The sequence below is a fragment of the Rhineura floridana genome, chromosome 3 (genome assembly GCF_030035675.1).
Source record: "Rhineura floridana isolate rRhiFlo1 chromosome 3, rRhiFlo1.hap2, whole genome shotgun sequence".
Classification (NCBI taxonomy): domain Eukaryota; kingdom Metazoa; phylum Chordata; class Lepidosauria; order Squamata; family Rhineuridae; genus Rhineura; species Rhineura floridana.
In genome coordinates, this window is record NC_084482.1 from 116,105,478 (window position 1) to 116,112,605 (window position 7,128).

The window sequence follows — 7,128 nt, forward strand, 5'->3', positions numbered from 1 at the left end:
AATATCATGTAATTCTATAAAACAGATATGAAAATAGTTGAAAACTTTACAAAGGATAAATAAGACTGTGGCCTATGGTCAATAGAATATACAATAATAAGCAAACAATCTTATATGTCTTTACAATACTGGGTCTGCATTTCAGTGTTGTGAAGCTATAATATTTTAATATCTATGTTACAGACATACATGGTGTTTATTTAGTACCTTGACTTTATGTATTCTTTTGCACCTACTGATTGGTCAGGGAATATATTATTTAGATATCCGTTGATTTCAGTGGTTCTACTCTGACTTAGCTGGAGCTCATCACCCAGAATTCTTTAATTCCAAGTGCATGTCTTTTCCACCAGGCCCTAGTTGGTGGATCTCAGGTTTACAGGAAAAACAAACAACAAACAAAGTAGATCCCACAAGCTTGGAATCTGCCCACCCCTGCTCTAATCCACTTGCTCAGCGCAGAAAGTCCCCAACAGCCGCTGCTTGAAGACCTCAAGCAAAAGAGAGAGAGAGAGAGAGAAACCACCATCTCTCTAGGTAACTGGTTCCATTTCAAATTGCTGTTATCATCAAGCAGTTTCTCTTTATTTCCATCTGAAATCTACCCTCTTGTAACATAAGCCTTACAATGAAAGTGTAGCTGTTACCCATTTGGTGTGGTGTGGTGTTTTTTTGTAATATGTTTTTATTTTGACATTGTCATAAATAACAAACAAATCAAAATGTTACCCATTTGTTGATCACAGCCCGTAGGCTTTCTCTTGAGGATGTACTTGTGTTGCAAGGATGTCACATTTTCCCCACATATAATAAGCTATATTTTGTTCCTGGGAAAATCTACTGTAGACAAACCTTCCATTACATGTATGGAATGTAGTAGAATATGTGTGATGAACGCCTGCTAATTAGCATCCGTAGTATTAGGGCTTCCCATATTCTGGGTTTTTTTTTTACTTTTTAGTCTTCAGATATTTTTAATTCTTTCATATTCCACAATCATGCACAGTGCAATCCATATACTCAAGGACTCATGTAACATTAGGTTCCCTCCCCCACTTCCTTTCCTAAAGCAACAAGGCTACCCCTCAACTCCTATTCATTATATAGATGATCCTAGATCCAAAGGCTTTCCCTACATTAGAAATAAAGAAAAAACAGTACTGAAGAAGCAACAGCTGTGAACAGTCATAAGCAAATATAAATTGATGCAAAGTTTAAAGTCTCCCCCCGCCCCAAGAGTTTTTCATTTCAACCTGGAAAATGTAATGGGTGAAAATCTAGTGTGCCCCTAGTCATAAGGATTCTTGGGGTACTTGTGTGAAGTGCTTAAAACACATACAAAATGCTGTACCTGCATTTATAGACTTGATGCTTGCAGGAAGTGGTGCAGCCAGCCTATGCTGCTGATGTCAGGGGGTTGCTTGGGAGGGTGGCTCCCGCTCCGTAATCTGTGCAAGCATCAAGCCTATCACAATGCCAGCACGGGTTGTGCAATGGGAGCTACACCCACCCAGCCCCAGCAGCAGGGGCTCCTGTTAGTAGCAGGGGCTCTCAGCCAGTGTCCAACCTGGCCACCTGCTGATTCCGGAAGCCTGCCCTCTTTTGCATCTGATCACCTCAACTGACAGAGTATTGGCCTCTTTTCTTTCTTTTGTTCTGTAGGGAAGTGGTAACATGAATGATAATTTCTGTATCTGAATATGACTGTAAGCTTTTTCTAGGAAAGAATGGCATATTCTCTGTGTCTGGGAAGAGTTTAGACGCACCGTAGGAAAGATAAACTAGTGATGCTATTTTAAACTAGAGTTCATTTTTCAATTATATCTGTTTATACTTATTCATTTATGTATTATATGCTTTTATTTTTGATAGGTTTTTAATTGTATGTGTCTTTTATCTGGAACCAGCCGTGAGTTCCAATTTGGAAAAACGGCGGGGTATAAATAAAGTTAATAATAATAATGGTACCAAAATCTTTAATTACCAGGTTTAGTATGTATGCATTTGTCCAACACGCAATGCCTGGCTTTATGAACACCATTTCATCTAAAAGTGCTGACCAAGCAGTGAGTATCTTCTCTATATGAGTTATTTTTTCCATGTGATTGTTGTCCCCTACACAGAACGAAAGCCTTCTTTTGCTCCTAGGTGTATTCACTGGGGATAGAAGGCAGTTGAATTTCCAAGCCACTGTCCACCATAGCTGGTGCTGTGGATCCAATGCAAAGTGAGTGAAACTAATACAATTCACTAATAGGCAAAAAAAAAACCCTTGTGGTTTAAGAACGTACCTATAACCAACAGATATTTCTATCAAACTTTAAAAAGCAGGGAAATTGGGCAGCTATAGGAATGCGCCAGGGGAGCAGGAGACCTGACCTCCTCTCTGAGATATTGTACTTCCCTACAAATCTGTAAAAATGCAAACACAATTTGGGTTGGTCTTTCACAGTCCAATCCACTTGCTGTGCAGCTTGGGAGAATTTGGTAACATGTGCTTCTGAGCATATGATGAGTGGTGGCAACATCTGCCATCTCCAAAGATGGAGAATTACATTTTTGTATGTTTGCTGGTGTTCTTCTTACTTTGCTGCTTTTCTGTGTTACTAACGTTTCTACAGAGAATCTAACCTAGAAAATTATATTTCCCTCATTATTCATCCTAGAAATCTGTGTCAAATTTATTTTTATTAATTTCAAATCCTTTTTATTGGTCAATGTTATATGATGGTGAGACAGTCTTTTGTGTTTCAAACTGGAGGTTATGCTCTATTTCTATTTTGGGTGCATTAACAGTTAAATCTGAAACTGCAGTTTGATGTAAAATCAGACTGATTACAATATGTTGCTACTAAAGCAATGACTTCAGGTGTTGGAAAAAAGTTGTCCAAGATGCATGTTTTAGCCTGCTATGCTTAAATTACTCCACTTAAGGCAAGGTGGGCATGGTCAATTAAAAACATAGTGCACACCTAGAATTTTGCTAGAATATATTTCACCTCACACTGTTTTATCTTGTGAGAGTTGCTAGGAGATGCCCTGTCCCCTTCATAGAGCCTCAATCAGAGTGACTGACTGTTAAACCACTCTGGCCACAGGAGCTCTGTCAGGGGAATAAAAGTCTCCTCTCAGCACCCTTCACAAACTACACTTCCTAGGATTCTTTGGAGGAAGCCATGACTGTCTAAAGTGAAATAAAGATATGGTGTGAGTGTGGCCCCCTGATTAAGCAAGCCCAGCAGTTGTGAGTCTGGCTTTTAGAACGCTGACAGTTAGTTCTTACTGAGCATGCCCACGCTTATCATTGACTCCAATGTTAAATTTCTTAAATTAATCAAAAATCGGCCAGGCATTTTTTTTTCACTTTTAAACTGCAGAAGATGAAGGTCAGAGTATGGGGTAAGGTCAGTAATAGAAGTACAGGTACTCTGTGAACATGGCTGATTTTTAATTATTTCAACAAATTATGAGACCACTGACAGAAAAAAGTCCAACAGGGGTCTGTTCTCTCTCTCTCTCTCTCTCTCTCTCTCTCTCTCTCTCTCTCTCTCTCTCTCTGTGTGTGTGTGTGTGTGTGTGTGTGTGTGTGTTTACACTTTGAACTCTCATTGCTCTCCGACTGTTTTGTGTATTGCCATGAAAACTTAGAGGGTTGTTAAGCAAGCGTTTCTGAGTTTAGGACTATAAGTTTTGTAAGGTTTTGTTTTGAAATGACAAACATTGTTATCTTTTCGGCGCCAAGTCAAGACTTTCCTCTTCTCCCAGGCATTTTAGCATGTGTTTTTAAATTGTTTTTAATTTTTTAAAAATTGTGTTTTTAAATTGTTTTTTGTGATTTAAAATTTGTATATTTGTTTTTAATGTTTTTAATTGCTGTAAACCTTAGAAACAAAATTCTGTCGATAGGCTGGCTTCTAGCTTATAAACTCCACCCCAGTATTGCCTATATGATTTTGAAAATGGCTTCAGTTTGGTTCTGCAGATATTTGAAAGAGGATGATTTAAATATGAGTATAATCATTCATCAGGAGCAGCTATACCTCTGGCCAGCCTACAGTCCTTAGAAAGGGCCATTGCTCAGTGGTAGTAGAGCACATGTTTTGCATCAGGGCTGCTGACAGATGGGTAGAAAGGGTAGTTTTCTAGTGGGTCCAGGGCCAGCAGGGAGCCCGGACTCTTAGCTTTTACTTAAAAAAGAGAAACTTTCTACCTGCTCTAGAAACAGAACTTGACACTGAAATGTGAGCTGCTCCCTCGCTGCAATTTCTGAGAACTCAGCTCGCCTGCTGCTCCAAGTCCTACCCCTTCAGGTTTTTAGCCAATGAGTGAAGTCAAAGCTATGATTGTTGACTGGGCATCAATGAATCAAAACTTGCTGTTTTTTCCTCTCTGGCTGTGGCTTATTTTTTTGTAATATCTGTTTGATCATCAGTTACCCCATAGAGTTATTTTTGCAGATTCTACTATACAGTAAATGGGTGTGAAAGGCCCTCTCTCTCTCTCTCTCTCTCTCTCACACACACACACACACACACACACGAAAAAATCCAAATGCAAACTGAACAGTTTGCAAAGAGACTTGTTTATTGTAAAAATCAAAACATGGAGGGGGGAGGGGTTGCCAGCTTTCCTGGCTTTTTGTGTGTGTTTTTATTTGTAGTGTCTCGTCACCCCATTGAATTCAATAGGACTTAGAGTAGTCATGGTTAGGATTGTGCTGTAAGTCAATGAAACTTTTGAGTAGACACGTAGGACTGTTATTAATCTCTCTCCCCCTCCCATTTTTAAGCAATTAGGCAGAGCTTAATTAGGTGGCACTGCTTTTATTTGGCAGGAAACTAATATTTTATTTTAAAGATATGTTTTTGTGAGGTAGGTTAGGCTGACAGCTGGTTCAGTCAAGGTGTGTATACTTAGTGTGTGTGTGTATGTGTGTGTTGGCACACTTTTGGGGGGGCTGGTATTTTACGGTAAAATATCAGAACTGTGGAATGTTGCTGTTAAAGCAAGGGGGGCTGCCTTTGTGCATGTTTTCCCCCTCTCATTGGTTTCTGAATATGACTTGATATATTTCCACCTAGCTTTTGTTCCTGGGACCTCCCTCCCACTTTTATTTTTGCAACAACCCTGTGAGGTAGGGTAGGCTGAGAGTGAATGAAAAAAATATGAATAAAAAACAATACGATGGTACTGAAAAACATGTTCCAAGTAATTTATTCATTACATGATTCCATTTGATCTAGTGCTGCCATTTAGCTATCGCTCTTTTTCAGAAAGACATGGGTATTGTCGAATACTGTTCTTATTCAGAAAGAAGACAGACAGTTCATTTCCCTGTTTGAAATCTGATTCAAAAGCTTTTTAGCTGCTATCTTTTAAAATTATTTTAATGTTTAAATGTCATTTAATGATTATGGTGTTTGAACGATTTATTTTCCCTGTTTGAAATGGATTTTTTAAGCTGTTGCTATCTTTTTATAATATTTTAATATTTAAATGTTATGTAATAATTATCTGTTATATGATTATAATTTTTCAGCTATTTATAACTCTTGTAAAATGCCTTGTGGGGACAGGTTCTCTAAAGGCAGGTTAAAACATCTATTATATAAATACATCTAAAATCAAGACTGTGGATTCAAAATAACTGTACATCTTGGCAGGGCCGGCCCCAGACATGACTGGGCCCCAGGCTCATGGCGCCCACACTCATGTGCCATCTACTTCTCCCACTGCAGTGAATGCTGGCCGCACTCTGCAGGCATGCCTGCCATCAACCAAGGTAGTGGCTGAGGCTTCCCTAAGTGGCTGATGTCTCTGCTGCCATCTTGGTTGATGGCAGGCATGCGCACACAGCGCGACCAGCATTCACCACAATGGGAGAGGTGGGTGGAGCATGCAGGCAGGTGTTGCATGCCTGCATGTGTGTGTGTGTGTGTGAGCCTGGGAGCTCCCTCTCTGCAATCTGCTTCAGGGTTGGGAGCCGATGCTGCCATGGATCATGGAAAGGGAGCGCTGCCCACCCACCCTAAAGAGGGGCCCTTCAAAGGCCCCTTGGCCAGGGCCTGACCTTGTCACCTTCTGGCGCCAGCCCTGCATATTGGTAATATATGTACATAAGCAGCAGTTCTTGTCAAACCAATAGATTGCCAGGAGGTGAGGGGTGGGTGGGAATGTAGGGGGGCCAAACTATATACAGTGTGCTTTGCCCAGGAAATCCTGGTGGCACCCCTGTTTTGCATGCAGGTTCAATCCCCAGCATCTCCAGGTAGGGCTTGGAATGTCTCCTGTTTGAAACCCTGGAGAGCTGTTGCCAGTTTGTGTAGGTAGATAATGCTGAGATAGATGGGCTAACAGTCTAAGGCAGTTTTCAGTCTAAGGCAGAGTGAACGACCACTAGAAAAAAAAAGTTAATTGTCCCTTTTTACTAAGCATGTGGTTCAAAGGCATAAATTGAAAAGAGGAAGGGAACATACATGGGAGCCTTTTGGTGTTGATAGCATCACTGTAGTTCTTTTGATGTATATAAGAAAAAGAAAGCAATAATAACAAATGTTCTTATTTATTTATTTATTTATTTATTTATCTCCAGCTCTTCCTCCAGCAGGAGCCCAGGGTGGCAAACAAAAACATTAAAAACAGTTGAAAACATCATACAAACAAGACTTTAAAATACATTAAAAATCTTTTAAAAGTTTTTTTTTAATTTCAAGACATCTTTTTTTAAAAAAAGGTTAAAAACATATTGTTAAAAAAAGGTTTAAAAACATATTAAAAAGCAATTACAACACAGATGCAGACTGGTATAAGGTTTCAACTTACAAGGCTTGTTGAAAGAGGAAGGTCTTCAATAGTTGCCGAAAAGATAATAGAGATGATGCCTGTCTAATATTTAAGGTGAGGGAATTCCACAGGGTAGGTGCTGCTACACTAGAGGTCTGTTTCCTATGCTGTGTGGAATGGACCTCCTGATAAGATGGTATCTGCAAGAGGCCCTCACCTGCAGAGCGCAGTGATCAACTGGGTATATAAGGGATAAGACGGTCTTTCAGGTATCCTGGTCCCGAGCTGTATAGGGCTTTGTACACCAAAACTAGAACCTTGAACTTGGCCTGGTAACAAATAGGC

At 39.9% G+C, this 7,128-nt stretch overlaps 1 long non-coding RNA gene across 1 annotated transcript; it reads left to right on the forward strand.

Moving 5' to 3' along the window:
- Positions 1-359: 359 nt before the first annotated feature.
- On the forward strand, positions 360-6,667 carry LOC133382266 (uncharacterized). Its single transcript, XR_009761881.1, has 3 exons — positions 360-537; positions 1,988-2,066; positions 6,593-6,667. It is a non-coding gene; the product is annotated as an uncharacterized LOC133382266 (long non-coding RNA).
- Positions 6,668-7,128: the final 461 nt, after the last annotated feature.